Source organism: Arachis stenosperma, chromosome 2, assembly GCF_014773155.1.
Source record: "Arachis stenosperma cultivar V10309 chromosome 2, arast.V10309.gnm1.PFL2, whole genome shotgun sequence".
Taxonomy (NCBI): domain Eukaryota; kingdom Viridiplantae; phylum Streptophyta; class Magnoliopsida; order Fabales; family Fabaceae; genus Arachis; species Arachis stenosperma.
Window position 1 is genome coordinate 98475781 of NC_080378.1, and position 16823 is coordinate 98492603.

Consider the following 16823-nt stretch of genomic DNA (forward strand, 5'->3'; position numbering starts at 1 on the left):
TTGTGTAGATCCCAGATGGAAATGGTTCAAGGTAGGTCGTGTAGGTAGATACCAAGGATACTTAGGGATGCTATTACTTGACGTAATGGCTTGAAAATACCTGTTGGTATGTTTAAATCAATCTTTTGAAAAGAATAATAACTATTTATTATGAGAATTACAATGTATTTCTTATATTTCTCCAATCCTTCCATTTTAGGTTGTTATTATTTAGTGGATGCTGGCTATACTAATGGAAGAGGATTTTTATCTCCTTATAGAAATGTCCGCTATAATGTGAATGAGTGGGTTCAAGGTCATCGGACACCACAAAATCGTCTAGAGTTATTTAATAAGAAGCACTCTTCGGCCAGAAATGTGATTGAGCAGTGTTTTGGGTTGCTTAAGAAAAGATGGACAATTCTACGAAGTCCCTCGTTCTATCCTATTAGGGTTCAAAGCCACATTATTATTTCTTGTTGTTTGTTATAAAATTTTATTCGTATGAACATGGATGTTGATCCTGAATAAGATACAACTCTGTTACCAGAACATATACCCGTAGGAGATGACACTATAGTTGATGAAGCTGACACAATTGATGTTGTGGAAAGTAGCCATGAGTGAACTCAATGGCGTGAGGACCTAGCAACCGAGATGCGGGAAATATGGAGAGGAGAACGTGGCGTGTAGAGTTTTTATCTTTGCAAGTTTTGTTATGTATGCAATTGTCCTAGATTATAAATTATTGTATTCGAATTCATTTGAGTTTTTTTCTTTGTGCAATATGTATTTGCCAATTCATATTCATAACTTGTACTCTAACTAAACATATAATTAGACAAGTGTTTGTTTTAATTGTTTTAATCTGCTGTAAATCTGCTGTCATCGGCATAGCAATTCTACTGTAATTCTAAATATAATTTTGCTGTCATCGGCATAGTAATTCTGCTGCCATAGTTTACTTTATTTGTTATTGTGCATAAATATTATCTAGCAGGAAATGGCCTCCATACCCCCACCAAGAGACTGAACAAAAAACTGAACAATTTGTGGTGTTCATGGAGGAATTGGTTGTTGAAGGCAAGAGGGCAGATGCCGGTCAATTTAAAGTCCACATTGAGTCCATTCTTGAACCCGATATCCTAAATCCAGAAACAAATCATCAAACACACTGTAAGAAAAGTAGATCTGCAAACACCCGCACAACAATTAAGAAGAAGAAGGAGAAGAAGAAAAAAATAAAAGAAGAAGAACCATAGAGATTCACCTTGAAGAAGAAGAATCCTTGACAAAGAAGAACCGCACAGAAAAGATCCAAGAAAAGGCGAAGAAATAGGACTTCTGAAGGTTGTGGTAGACTTAGAGAAGGGGGGTTGAATCTATGCCTTCCTTTTTTGTTGATGTTATGACCCTTTTAAAACAAACTTTCAATTCTGATTCTGTTTGTACTCAGCAGTGGAAATTTATGAGACAATTTATTTTTGTCTCATGAATATCAGAAAACAGAACACAACAGAGAAAAGAAAAACTAACACCAGCATGTATCCTGGTTCGGTTGCCTTGTGCTATACAACCTACGTCCAGTCTCCTCCATAACAATGGAAGAATTTCCACTATAGTTAAAAGTATTACATACACCAATTTCACAGGATTGACACAATCCTTTCATACTCAAGTTCTAACCTAACTTGACATTAGCTATGCTAATACCTAACTATTCACTCTTAGTGCTAACCCAACTATAAAAGGGATACCTCACAGGTACAAGATACAAGACATTGACATACCTAAAGAAATCAGAAAATAACTCTAGGCTTTTCTCTCAAGTGTATCACTCAGCCTTTTTTCACTCATGGCTTTTACTTGAGCTTTCTCATTATGCCTTTTCTCACAAGAAATTACAGAAAGATAAACATAGAAAAGTACATCACGATTTGTAAAACATGAAGGAGATTGACTTCATCAACAATCTCTTTGCTATGTGATAAACCAGCTTTGCAAGCCTCTAATTTAGCTCTTCAGTGTTGGCCGAATGCTTCTTTGATAGAGAGCATTATCCAAGTAGATGAACTTCACAGGGAACTCTTCACAGAACACAGCTCACCAAACTCTGGTTTTCTCTCCTTGGTTTCTGAAAGAACAGCTAACCTCTTTTATCTCCTTGCATGTTGCTTGGTTGCTCTCCCTGGGTCAACTTCTTGAGCCTTGAGCTTCACCAACCCACAAACTCACTTTTTCTCATTAAACCTCAGAGTAGAAACTTTGCTTCTGACTTCTCCATCTTGACCGAAAGTCATAAAACAGCAACCACAAAAATCTTCCAATGGTAAACCGAATCTGAACCCTTGAAAACCAACTTGGTCCCCAAGACATCTTTGAGACCGTGGATTTACAGCAGAGAAGAACAGAAATCCTCTTTTCCATATAGCTCAAAATGGAGTGGCAGAGAGTTGAAGATGACGAGAAGAAAGTGTGATGCGTGTATAAGGAAATGAGTTACCTTTAACCTAAGCTTGATTTGGTCTGAACTTGTTGATTTGGCCTCAGCCTTTCTTGCCTAATCTTCTCTTTCTTTCTTCTTCTGTGAGTAGCGTAGGGAAGAAGTTCTCTCTCTCTCTCACTTCTGATTTCTGACCATGATGGAACAGATGAACGTTGCTTTTGGGTGAGAGCAAAATGGAGAGGTTTGAATGAGATAGGCAATCGAGCTTGGATCGGGTTTAATTCATGCAACCAGTTTTGGCCCATCTAATTTCTTTCTTTGTTTTTCTTTGGGCTTCTATTTTTGCTTTCAGCCCACCATCCTTGCTATTTGCTTTTCATTCCATTTGGGCTATAAAATTGAATTTTGGCCTGGAACATTTTATAAATAATTAGCAATATATAATTATTAGCACTCAACACTAATTATTTATTTTGCCCAAAAATAATGTTTGTCATCACTAATTAATTTAGTTAATTTCTTAACTCAACAATCTCCCCCTTAATGACAAACATATTTAAGCAATAACCAAAAGGAATTGAAATTTAGTAAATTTGGAAAACTTCCCTTTGATTGATGTTTCTTGCTTTTGTGTTGCTCCCCCTTTCTTTTTCAATGGTAGCTCCCTCTGGATTTATGCTTTCCTTTTTGTTTCTGTTTTACATTGTACTTAAAGAGAACATAATAAAGAGCTACACACATTTATCTTGTCTAAGGGATGTAGAACTAACAACACCACGGAAACAGCCCAACATATCGTGAAAGCAAGTTCTAATATAGCAGTCAAACAAAGTCACAAAACAAAATAATACTAATGGCTGCAGTAATACCAATGAACTTCATCAGTCAAAGGCAGTCAAAAAATAACATTTCCTGACCCTATCTATTACTCCTCCTTTTGCATCAAGGGCAGAAAATAAGCAAGAACAACAAAAACACCTCCCTATAAACCTGTAGGAAAGAGTTAGAGCACAGTTCAAAGTACTAACTAAACAACCAAAAGTGCAGCAGTATTTAAAGTTATTACAGTTATCCAAAAAGAACAGTTCAACAGTAGTAAAAGAAACAAAATTCATGAGACAAAAAGTGAGCAGCAGCAGCATTTTTCATGAGACAAATTCTAGGCATAAGAACCATTCCCCTCCGAACCAGCTTCCTCTTCATCATCAGTGGCAGGGTCTTCATCTTTTTGAATGTTATCAATAAAAGTCATGAACACAGCCACTCTATCCCTTAATTTCCTTAGGAAATTCTCATGCTTGCTAGCTAGCTTCCTTTGTTCCTTACTCATTGCAATCATATGATTGGATTGGGAGACAAATTCCTGAACAACATCCTTGACCACATTCAGCAGAGCGAATTTCTTCCCAGTAGATATGGAAGTACCCTCGGTGGAAGGAGCAAGAGATTCCTTAGGGACAAATTCATCATCTTCATCATCTAAGACCACCCTCTCAGATCAAGTAGGTCCGTTTTGCTGTTTCACTGCACCACCTCCCTTTAGATATGAATGTCTATTTTGATAATCCTCATTGGTTAAGTCAACACCAAATACTCAAAAATACAGGTTAGAAATATGCCATAAGGAAGTGCTTTGTCTTTTTCACTCCTAACAGAGTCAAACATGTATCTTACCATCAAATATGCAAATGAAATTTCAGTTTTGGTGAGAAGGGCATATAAAACAAGATTATCAGTGTAGGAAACCCTTTGATATGAACCACTTTAAGGAAGTATGATGTGGTTGACCATTCGGTGCAACTGAGCACGTTCATATCCTAGGGCTTTGTGAGTTGGTGTAATGCCATCAATCAAGGAAACATGTTCACAAATATTAGCCAAGGCATCATGGTAGGAAATACCAACTCCTTCATCCCACTTAACAGACACATAAGCACAAGGCCCAACATCAGTATACTTCAATGAATCACTGATTATGTCATTATTTAGAACTATGTCTCGGCTCTTTACATATGAGTGAATAGTGCCTTCATGATATGTCATGTTTGCATAAAATTCTTTGACCAAAAGAGGATAAACATGCTTTTTGATGTCAAAAAGATGATTCCAGTCCAGAAATTCCAAATTTTCAACAAAAGGAAAACCTTTTCTTTTCAAAGTAGGCAAATCAGCAAGAAAGGAGGGACATAGGGTACGATACTTAATAACTCTATCATAAAAGTCATTATTCATGGCAGATTTGAATCTATATGGGTTATAGTTCGAATGAGAGGTCAAAAATGAGATTTGTGATCAAAAGGCCTAATGTCAGGTTCACTAACTGATTTAAGAGGAACTCGAGTTTTACCTCGCTGAGAACGCACAGGAACAGACCTTGACCTAGGTTGTAGTGGCTCGGAGGCAGGTTCAGTTGTGGCTGGCTGTTTCCCTTTCGAGGTACTAGGCTTTGACGACCCTGGTTTTGATGAAGGTTCCTTTGGAGGTTGAGGGTTTGGCGTCGACTTGGCTGAGGAAGGGAACCTTGAAGGGTTCTTGGTGCGAGCCATTGGATCGGTTTTAGGAGGTGAGGTAGGAGGAGAAGGAGATGGAGTGAAGGTTTTGTCCTGAGAACGAGTTGAGGGTTTAGACTTTGCAGGAAGCTTGTGTATCTTCTCTCTAGGGGGTTTTTGCACAATGGTTTTCTTCCTCATTTGGTGGTTTCTGGCTTAAAAAGAAAAAAAAGGAGTAATGGAGGTAGTGGAGGAAATCGAAGGGTTTGAGAAGGAGTTATGGAGGGAAGAGAAGAATTATTGGTAACCGTACCCAAAAGAAAATTTCTTAAACCATGCAATTGCATCACCTTGTGATATGACGTGAAAAGACATGACCTCATAAAAGAAAGATTTGATTTGATGTAAAAATTATTTTTAAATATCAAAAACCCTTAAAAAATTTAAATCAAACTAAAAATCTTTTTGGACCAGAAAACATTAAATGAAAGCCCATTCAAAAATAAGCACTCAAGCCAACAAATAATTATCCAAACAAAAATGTAACATTCATATTTGGGCCTAGAGATGGTTGGATTTAAGGAAACACATAGGACCACCCATAATCTGAATTTTTTGAGGTTGGCCCAGATTAGCTTTCACTTGAAGCAAGCCCAGAACATGCTGATTGAAGGTAACGTTCATCACTTGCCTAGAATTGTCTCATACCTGTTTATGAGACAAAAACTCCAACAAACACATCAGCAACTTTCAAACAAAGAATCATAACTTAAAATACCTAGACTAGTCTTAAGCATGCAGAATCTGTCCTCAGGCAGTGGTTTAGTGAAAATATCTGCCAATTGCTCTTCTGATTTAACAAATTGAATGCTAATATCCCCTTTTTGAACATGTTCTCTTATTGAATGAAATTTAACTTCAATATGTTTAGTCCTAGAGTGCAAAACTGGATTTTTAGAAATATTAATGGCACTCATATTATCACACAATAAGGGAATATTTTCAGCATTTAACTTGTAATCAGCAAGCTGTATTTTTAACCATAAAAGCTGAGAACAACATGAAGAAGCAGCTATATACTCAGTTTCAGCAGTGGATAACGCCACTGTTGGCTGTTTCTTACTTGACCAAACATTTAAGGACTTTCCAAGAAAGCAACATAAGTCTGAAGTGCTCCTTCTATCAACTCTATCACCGGCAAAATCTGCATCACAATAACCAACTGCAGAAAAATCATCAATCTTAGGATACCAAAGACCAAAATTGGATGAGCCATGAACATATCTAATGATCCTTTTAACTGCAGAAAGATGTGACTCTTTAGGTTTGGATTGGAACCTTGAACACAATCCAACACTTTGCACAATATCGGGTCTAGAGGAAGTTAAGTACATAAGAGAACCAATCATTCCTCTATACCTAGTCTCATCTATATCTTTCTCAGTTTCTCCCTTATCTAATTTAGAATTAGGGTGCATGGGAGTTCCCATGGGTTTGGCATTTTCCATACCAAATTTCTTAACTAATTTCTTGGAATACTTCTCTTGATGAATGAAAATACCATTTTCAATTTGTTTAATTTGCAGCCCAAGGAAAAAATTAAGCTCACCCATCATACTCTTGTCAAATTCACTTGTCATGAGTTTTCCAAATTCAGAATAAAGGGATTCATTGACTGATCCAAAAATAATGTCATCAACATATATTTGGACTAGAATAAAAGAATCATTAGAATTCTTGATAAATAGAGCTGTGTCTGTGGTGCCTCTTTAAAAATTATTTTTCAAAAGAAAAGAGCTAAGTCTCTCATACCAAGCTCTAGGAGCTTGTCTTAAACCATAGAGAGCTTTTGATAATTTAAAAACATGGTTAGAATGCTCTTTATTTTTAAAACTAGGTGGCTGCTCCACATACACTTCTCTATCTATCACACCATTCAAAAATGCACATTTCACATCCATTTGATATAATTTAAAACCACAAAATGCAGCATAAGCTAAGAGAAGTCTTATGGCTTCCATTCGGGCAACAGGGGCAAAGGATTCATCAAAGTCTATTCCTTCTTCTTGATCATATCCTTGTGCCACGAGCCTTGCCTTGTTTCTTGCAATGCTGCCATCTTCTCCTAACTTGTTCCGAAATATCCACTTGGTGCCGGTTACTTTCTTTCCACTTGGCCTTGGAACCAACGTCCACACTTGGTTCTTCTCAAACTCAAGAAGCTCATCCTCCATTGCTTTAACCCAAGAAGGGTCACTAAGAGCTTCCTTGACATTTTGAGGCTCCATTTGTGAAAGAACGGAAATGTTTGATCCTTCATTTGCCTTTCTAGTGGAAGATCGTGTTTTCACTCCATGAGAGACGTCTCTAATGACAAATTCTTCAGGATAATTCTTCAAGAATCTCCATTCACGAGGTCTGTTGGACTTGGAGGCAGATTCAGTCACCAAGGGAATCTGGGTGCTGCTGGTTTCAGGATTTCCTTCAAATTCATGAGACAAAATAGAATTGTCTCTTGAATTTTCAGCATCTGTAGTTTCTGGTTCAGCTTGACCAGAATTCTCTTTTTCATGATTTTGAGCAGTTTCATCTTCCTTGTGAGCTTGATTTCCTGCATCACAATCTTCCAAAATACTTTGCACCAAGTTAGTATCACAAAATGTAATATGTATGGACTCTTCAATAATCCTAGCATCTTGATGATAAACTCTATATCCTTTACTAGTTGTGGAATATCCTACAAACAAACACTCATACGCCCCAAATTATCATTGTTATTTAAAACAAAACATTTGCATCCAAAGATGTGCAAGTAGTCTAAGTTTGGTGGGTAACCTTTCCAAAGTTCATAAGGGGTTTTCTTCAAAAATTTCCTTATGATTGTTCTATTCAAAATGTGGCAAGCTGTGTTAACCGCTTCAGCCCAAAGGAATTTTGGAACATTACTCTCACAAAGCATAGCTCTTGTCATTTTTTGTATGCTTCTATTTCTTCTTTCCACAACACCATTTTGTTGTGGTGTCCTTGGACAAGAGAAGTTGTGAGATATTCCAAATTCTTCACAAAAGGATTCAAATAAATTATTTTCAAATTCAGTTCCATGATCACTTCTTATAGAAGAGATTTTTAAATCCTTTTCATTTTGAATTTTCTTGCAAAAATGTTCAAAGGCCGAAAAGGCTTCATTTTTGTGTGCAAGAAATAAAACCCAACCAAACCTAGTATAGTTATTCACAATCACTAAACCATAATGTTTACCACCTAGGCTTTGAGTTATTGTTGGACCAAATAAATCAATGTGTAGTAACTCAAGTGGCCTTTTAGTAGAGATGTGTTCCTTTGGTTTAAAAGAACTTTTTGTTTGTTTTCCCATTTAGCAAGCATCACAAGTGATGTCTTTGTCAAACCTTATCAAAGGAAGACCTCTTACTAACCCTTTCTTTACAAGTTTATTTATTTGAAACATACTTGCATGGCCCAATCTCTTGTGCCATATCCACTTTTCAGAATCTTTAGAATGAAAACGAGCTACATTTTGATCCTTTAGTTCATCAAGGGTAAGTTCATACACATTATTAAAACGCTTGGCAACAAAAAGCACTTCATTTGTTTTCTCATTAACAACACAACATTCAAGTCTTTTGAAAGTCACTAAATAACCTAAATCACACAGCTGACTTATACTCAAAAGATTGTGCTTCAAACCACATACCAAAAATACATCATCAATGAAAGTAGATTGTTCATTACCTACTTTTCCAACAGCAATGATTTTACCTTTACCATCATCTCTAAATGTCACAAAACCTCCATCATACTTGATTAGTTTGAAGAAATAGGTTGACCTTCCAGTCATGTGCCTTGAGCATCCACTATCCATGTACCACATGTCCTTTTTGTTCTTGGATGCTAGGCAAATCTGCATGAAGAGTTTAAAGTAGCCTTAGGTATCCAAATTAATTTGGATCCTTTGAAGTTAATCCATCTTGGTTGCCCAAGTGCATTGAAATCACAAACAACATTATAAATTTGGTTTCCCACAACTCCTTTTCAATGAAACATTGTGCATATGAGTGACCAAATTTTTTGCAATTAAAACAGTAATTTTTTTATGCATGTTGCTAAAAATTTGATGAGCTACCATGCTGGAAATGATTAAATGATTGAAATTTTCTAGTTTTTGGAAGAGGTGCATTTCTTTTGACAAACTGATTTTTGTTATAATTATTCCTCGTTGCAAAAGCATTTTCACCAGAATTTTTTAAAACCTTTGGATTTTTTGAAAATGAGATTTTGTTGTAAAAAGGTGGTTTCTTGAAAGCTACCTCATTTTTCGAGTTGAATGCCAAACCTGGCTTATTTGAACTAGGTTCGGTTCTTGGTGAAGGTTCAGTTTCACTTGTGTATACTTCATCAAATTTTTCTTCAAATATTGGAACATATCCAATACCAGATTTGATTGGTGTGGATTTAACATTCGATGAAGAAGCCACAAATTTTATAGAGGAATCATTAAAAACTGCATCTTCCTTGGCTGTATAACCTAAACCAGATTTTTCAAATAATGGTCTTTGACTTGCAAGTAATTTGTCTAAGTTGCTAGAACTTTAAGCAAATTTTGCTAAGTCACCATTCAGCCTTTTAATCATATCATTTAATCTTTTATTTTTAGCAATTAGCTCATGAGAAGGATCCACAATGTGCTTTCCTTTTAATTTTTCAAGTTCAGATTTTAAAAATCTGTTGTCTTCAATAATATCCAAAGCACATTCAATTTCCTTCACTTTTTCTTTTAAAAAATCATTTTCATCTCTTAACACATCTCTTTCAGATCTGCACTCATTGTATTTATCTAGCAACTTTGATGTATTTAAAGTGAGATCATCAATAATAGCATGTAAATCATCTATGGTCAAATCATAGTAATTTACCTCATCAAGATTGTTGTTTCCAGCCAAGAAACAGTCTTTGTCTTCACCTTCAGATTCTTCTTCATTGGAGTCGTTCTTGAGATCCCCCCAAGCTGCCATGAGCACTCTTGGTGCACGAAATTGTGATCAGAAATGGCGCCATCAACATGGTACGCTCAATTGCAATCTCAACTCTTTATCACAACTTCGCACAACTAACCAGCAAGTGCACTGGGTCGTCCAAATAATAAATCTTACGCGAGTAAGGGTCGATCCCACGGAGATTGTTAGTATGAAGCAAGCTATGGTCATCTTGTAAATCTCAGTCAGGCAGATTCAAATGGTTATGGATGATTTATGAATAAAGCATAAAATAAAGATAGAGATACTTATGTAATTCATTGGTGAGAATTTCAGATAAGCGTATGGAGATGCTCTGTCCCTTCCGTCTCTCTGCTTTCCTACTGTCTTCATCCAATCCTTCTTACTCCTTTCCATGGCAAGCTGTATGTAGGGTTTCACCGTTGTATATGGCTACCTCCCATCCTCTCAGTGAAAATGTTCAACGCGCTCTGTCACAGCACGGCTATTCAGCTGTCGATTCTCGATCATGTCAGAATAGAATCCACTGATTCTTTTGCGTCTGTCACTAATGCCCCACAATCGCGAGTTTGAAGCTCGTCACAGTCATTCAATCCTTGAATCCTACTCAGAATACCATAGACAAGGATTAGACTTTTCGGATTCTCTTGAATGCCGCCATCAATTCTAGCTTATACCACGAAGATTCTGATTAAGGAATCCAAGAGATATCCACTCAATCTAAGGTAGAACGGAGGTGGTTGTCAGGCACACGTTCATAGGTGAGAATGATGATGAGTGTCACGGATCATCACATTCATCAAGTTGAGGAACAAGTGATATCTTAATCTATGGTGTGTAAAAACTCCACCATTGAAAATACATAAGTGATAATGGTGATCATTGGCTTCGGCCCCAGAGAGGGAACCAGAAGAACCAAGATGAAAATACAATAGTAAAAGGTCCTATATGTAGAGAACTAATAGCTTAGGGTTTACAAAGATGAGTAAATGACATAAAAATCCACTTCCGGTCCCACTTGGTGTGTGCTTGGGCTGAGCATTGAAGCTTTCATGTGTAGAGACTTTTCTTGGAGTTAAACGCCAGCTTTTGTGCCAGTTTGGGCGTTTAACTCCCATTCTTGTGCCAGTTCCACCGTTAAACGCCAGAATTCTTGAGCTGACTTGGAACGCCTGTTTGGGCCATCAAATCTCGAGCAAAGTATGGACTATTATACATTACTGCAAAGCCCAGGATGTCTACTTTCTAACGCAATTGGGAGCGCGCCAATTGAGCTTCTGTAGCTCCAGAAAATCCACTTCGAGTGCAGGGAGGTCAGAATCCAACAGCATCTGCAGTCCTTTTCAGCCTCTGAATCAGATTTTTGCTCAGGTCCCTCAATTTCAGCCAGAAAATACCTGAAATCACAGAAAAACACACAACTCATAGTAAAGTCCAGAAAAGTGAATTTTAACTAAAAACTAATAAAAATATAATGAAAACTAACTAAAACATGCTGAAAACATACTAAAAACAATGCCAAAAAGCGTATAAATTATCCGCTCATCACAACACCAAACTTAAATTGTTGCTTGTCCCCAAGCAACTGAAAATCAAATAAGATAAAGAGAAGAGAATATGCAATGAATTCCAAAAACATCTATGAAGATCAGTATTAATTAGATGAGCGGGGCTTTTAGCTTTTTGCCTCTGAACAGTTTTAGCATCTCACTCTATCCTTTGAAATTCAGAATGACTGGCTTCTATAGGAACTCAGAATCCAGATAGTGTTATTGATTCTCCTAGTTAAGTATGATGATTCTTGAACACAGCTGCTTTATGAGTCTTGGCCGTGGCCCAAAGCACTCTGTCTTCCAGTATTACCACCGGATACATACATGCCACAGACACATAATTGGGTGAACCTTTTCAGATTGTGACTCAGCTTTGTTAGAGTCCCCAATTAGAGGTGTCCAGGGTTCTTAAGCACACTCTGTTTGCCTTGGATCAAGACTTTATTATTTTTTTTCTTTTTCTTTTTCCCCTTTTTTTTCGGTTTTTTTTGTATTCACTGCTTTTTCTTGCTTCAAGAATTATTTTTATGATTTTTCAGATCCTCAGTAACATGTCTCCTTTTTTCATCATTCTTTCAAGAGCCAACATTCATGAACAACAAATTCAAAAGACATATGCACTGTTCAAGCATACATTCAGAAGTCAAAGTATTGCCACCACATCAAAATAATTAATCTGTTATAAAATTCAAAATTCATGCAATTCTTCTCTTTTTCAATTAAGAACATTTTTCATTTAAGAAAGGTGATGGATTCATAGGACATTCATAACTTTAAGGCATAGACACTAAGACACTAATGATCATAAGACACAAACATAGATAAACATAAGCATGAAAATTCAAAAAACAGAAAAATAAAGAACAAGGAAATTAAAGAACGGGTCCACCTTAGTGATGGTGGCTTGTTCTTCCTCTTGAAGATCTTATGGAGTGCTTGAGCTCCTCAATGTCTCTTCCTTGCCTTTGTTGCTCCTCTCTCATGATTCTTTGATCTTCTCTAAGTTCATGGAGGAGAATGGAATGTTCTTGGTGCTCCACCCTTAGTTGTCCCATGTTGGAACTCAATTCTCCTAGGGAGGTGTTGATTTGCTCCCAATAGTTTTGTGGAGGAAAGTGCATCCCTTGAGGCATCTCAGGGATTTCATGATGAGTGGGATCTCTTGTTTGCTCCATCCTTTTCTTAGTGGTGGGCTTGTCCTCATCAATGAGGATGTCTCCCTCTATGTTAACTCCAACTGAATAACAGAGGTGACAAATGAGATGAGGGAAGGCTAACCTTGCCAAGGTAGAAGACTTGTCCGCCACCTTATAAAGTTCTTGGGATATAACCTCATGAACTTCTACTTCCTCTCCAATCATGATGCTATGAATCATGATAGCTCGGTCTATAGTAACTTCGGACCAGTTGCTAGTGGGAATTATTGAACGTTGGATAAACTCCAACCATCCCCTAGCCACGGGCTTGAGGTCATGCCTTCTCAGTTGAACCGGCTTCTCTCTTGAATCTCTCTTCCATTGAGCGTCCTCTTCACAAATGTCTATGAGGACTTGGTCCAACCTTTGATCAAAGTTGACCCTTCTAGTGTAAGGGTGTTCATCTCCTTGCATCATGGGCAAGTTGAATGCCAACCTTACATTTTCCGGACTAAAATCTAAGTATTTCCCCCGAACCATTGTAAGCCAATTCTTTGGGTCCGGGTTCACTCTTTGATCATGGTTCTTGGTGATCCATGCATTGACATAGAACTCTTGAACCATTAAGATTCCGACTTGTTGAATGGGGTTGGTAAGAACTTCCCAACCTTTTCTTTGGATCTCATGTCGGATCTCCGGATATTCACTCTTTTTGAGTTTGAAAGGGACCTCGGGGATCACCTTCTTCATGGCCACAACTTCATAGAAGTGGTCTTGATGCACCCTTGAGATGAATCTCTCCATCTTCCATGACTCGGAGGTGGAAGTTTTTGCCTTCCCTTTCCTCTTTCTAGAGGTTTCTCCGGCCTTAGATGCCATAAATGGTTATGAAAAAATAAAAAGCAATGCTTTTACCACACCAAACTTAGAAGGTTTGCTCGTCCTCGAGCAAAAGAAGAAATAAGAGAGTAGAAGAAGAAGAAATAGAGGAGATGGAGGGGGCTTTGTGGTTCGGCCAAGTGGGAGAAGTAGTGTGTAGGTTATGTGAAAATGAAGGAGTGAAAATGGGTTTATATAGGGGTGGAGAGAGGGGTAGGGTTCGGCCATTATGGGTGGGTTTGGGAGGGAAAGTAGTTTGAATTTGAATGGTGAGGTAGGTGGGGTTTTATGAAGGATGGATGTGAGTGGTGAAGAGAATAGTAGGATTTGATAGGTGAGGGGTTTTTGGGGAAGAGGTGTTAAGGTGATGGGTGAATGGGTGAAGAAGAGAGAGAGTGGTGGGGTAGGTGGGGATCCTGTGGGGTCCATAGATCCTGAGGTGTCAAGGATAATTCATCCCTGCACCAAGTGGCGAGCAAAAATGCTCTTTTTGCCAATCCTGGCGTTAAACGCCGGGCTGGTGCCCATTTCTGGCGTTTAACGCCAGCTTCTTGCCCATTCCTGGCGTTAAAGGCCAGTCTGGTGCCCCTTTCTGGCGTTAAACGCCCAGAATGGTGCCAGACTGGGCGTTAAACGCCCATTTGCTGCCCTTACTGGCGTTTAAACGCCAGCAAGGTTTTCCTCCAGGGTGTGCTATTTATCTTTCTGTTTTTCATTCTATTTTTGCTTTTTCAATTGATTTTGTGACTTCCCATGATCATCAACCTATAGAAAACATAAAATAACAAAGGAAAATAGATAAATATAACATTGGGTTGCCTCCCAACAAGCGCTTCTTTAATGTCAGTAGCTTGACAGTGGGCTCTCATGGAGCCTCACAGATGTTCAGAGCAATGTTGGAACCTCCCAACACCAAACTTAGAGTTTGAATGTGGGGGTTCAACACCAAACTTAGAAGTTGGTTGTGGCCTCCCAACACCAAACTTAGAGTTTGACTGTGGGGGCTCTGTTTGACTCTGTTTTGAGAGAAGCTCTTCATGCTTCCTCTCCATGGTGACAGAGGGATATCCTTGAACCTTAAACACAAAGGATTCTTCATTCACTTGAATGATCAATTCTCCTCTGTCAACATTAATCACAGCCTTTGCTGTGGCTAGGAAGGATTTGCCAAGGATGATGGATTCATTCATGCACTTCCCAGTCTCTAGGACTATGAAATCAGCAGGGATGTAATGGTCTTCAACCTTTACCAGAACATCTTCTACAAGTTCATAAGCTTGTTTTCTTGAATTGTCTGCCATCTCTAGTGAGATTCTTGCAGCTTGCACCTCAAAGATCCCTAGCTTTTCCATTATAGAGAGAGGCATGAGGTTTATACTTGACCCTAAGTCACACAGAGCCTTCTTAAAAGTCATGGTGCCTATGGTACAAGGTATTGAAAACTTCCCAGGATCCTGTCTCTTTTGAGGTAATATCTGCCTAGTCAAGTCATCCAGTTCTTTGGTGAGCAAAGGGGGTTCATCCTCCCAAGTCTCATTACCAAATAACTTGTCATTTAGCTTCATGATTGCTCCAAGATATTTAGCAACTTGCTCTTTAGTGACATCTTCATCCTCTTCAAAGGAAGAATACTCATCAGAGCTCATGAATGGCAGAAGTAAATCCAATGGAATCTTTATGGTCTCATTATGAGCTTCAGATTCCCATGGTTCCTCATTAGGGAACTCATTGGAGGCCAGTGGACGTCCATTGAGGTCTTCCTCAGTGGCGATCACTGCCTCTTCCTCCTCTCCAAGTTCGTTCATGTGGGTCATGTTAATGGCCTTGCATTCTCCTTTTGGATTCTCTTCTGTATTGCTTGGAAGAGTACTAGGAGGGAGTTCAGTAATTTTCTTGCTCAGCTGTCCCACTTGTGCCTCCAAATTCCTAATGGAGGACCTTGTTTCAGTCATGAAACTTTGAGTGGTTTTGATTAGATCAGAGACCATGGTTGCTAAGTCAGAGTGGCTCTGCTTAGAATTCTCTGTCTGTTGCTGAGAAGATGATGGAAAAGGCTTGCCATTGCCAAACCTGTTTCTTCCACCATTATTGTTGTTGAAACCCTGTTGAGGTCTCTGTTGATCCTTCCATGAGAGATTTGGATGATTTCTCCATGAAGGATTATAGGTGTTTCCATAGGGTTCTCCCATGTAATTCACCTCTTCCATTGAAGGGTTCTCAGGATCATAAGCTTCTTCTTCAGATGAAGCGTCCTTAATATTGCCTGGTGCAGCTTGCATTCTAGACAGACTTTGAGAAATCATATTGACTTGCTGAGTCAATATTTTGTTTTGAGCCAATATGTCATTCAGAGTATCAATCTCAAGAACTCCTTTCTTCTGATTCGTCCCTTTGTTCACAAGATTCCTTTCAGAAGTGTACATGAATTGGTTATTTGCAACCATTTCAATGAGTTCTTGAGCTTCTGCAGGCGTCTTCTTCAGATGAAGAGATCCTCCAGCAGAGCTATCCAATGACATCTTGGACAGTTCAGATAGACCATCATAGAAGATACCTATGATGCTCCATTCAGAAAGCATGTCAGAAGGACACTTTCTGATCAATTGTTTGTATCTTTTCCAAGCTTCATAGAGGGATTCACCTTCCTTCTGTTTGAAGGTTTGGACTTCCACTCTAAGCTTACTCAATTTTTGAGGTGGAAAGAACTTTGCCAAGAAGGCATTGACTAGCTTTTCCCAAGAGTTCAGGCTTTCTTTAGGTTGTGAGTCCAACCAGATTCTAGCTCTGTCTCTTACAGCAAAAGGGAATAGCATAAGTCTGTAGACCTCAGGGTCAACCCCATTGGTCTTGACAGTGTCACAGATTTGCAAGAATTCAGCTAAAAACTGATGAGGATCTTCCAATGGAAGTCCATGGAACTTGCAATTCTGTTGCATTAGCAATGGCGCCATCAACATGGTACGCTCAATTGCAATCTCAAATCTTTATCACAACTTCGCACAACTAACCAGCAAGTGCACTGGGTCGTCCAAGTAATAAACCTTACGCGAGTAAGGGTCGATCCCACGGAGATTGTTGGTATGAAGCAAGCTATGGTCATCTTGTAAATCTCAGTCAGGCAGATTCAAATGGTTATGGATGATTTATGAATAAAGCATAAAATAAAGATAGAGATACTTATGTAATTCATTGGTGAGAATTTCAGATAAGCGTATGGAGATGCTCTGTCCCTTCCGTCTCTCTGCTTTCCTACTGTCTTCATCCAATCCTTCTTTCTCCTTTCCTTGGCAAGCTGTATGTAGGGTTTTACCGTTGTCAATGGCTACCTC

At 38.4% G+C, this 16823-nt stretch overlaps 1 non-coding gene across 1 annotated transcript; it reads left to right on the plus strand.

The window, feature by feature from the left end:
• Positions 1-16067: 16067 nt before the first annotated feature.
• Positions 16068-16175, plus strand: LOC130964683 (small nucleolar RNA R71). Its single transcript, XR_009080768.1, has one exon. It is a non-coding gene; the product is annotated as a small nucleolar RNA R71 (small nucleolar RNA).
• Positions 16176-16823: the final 648 nt, after the last annotated feature.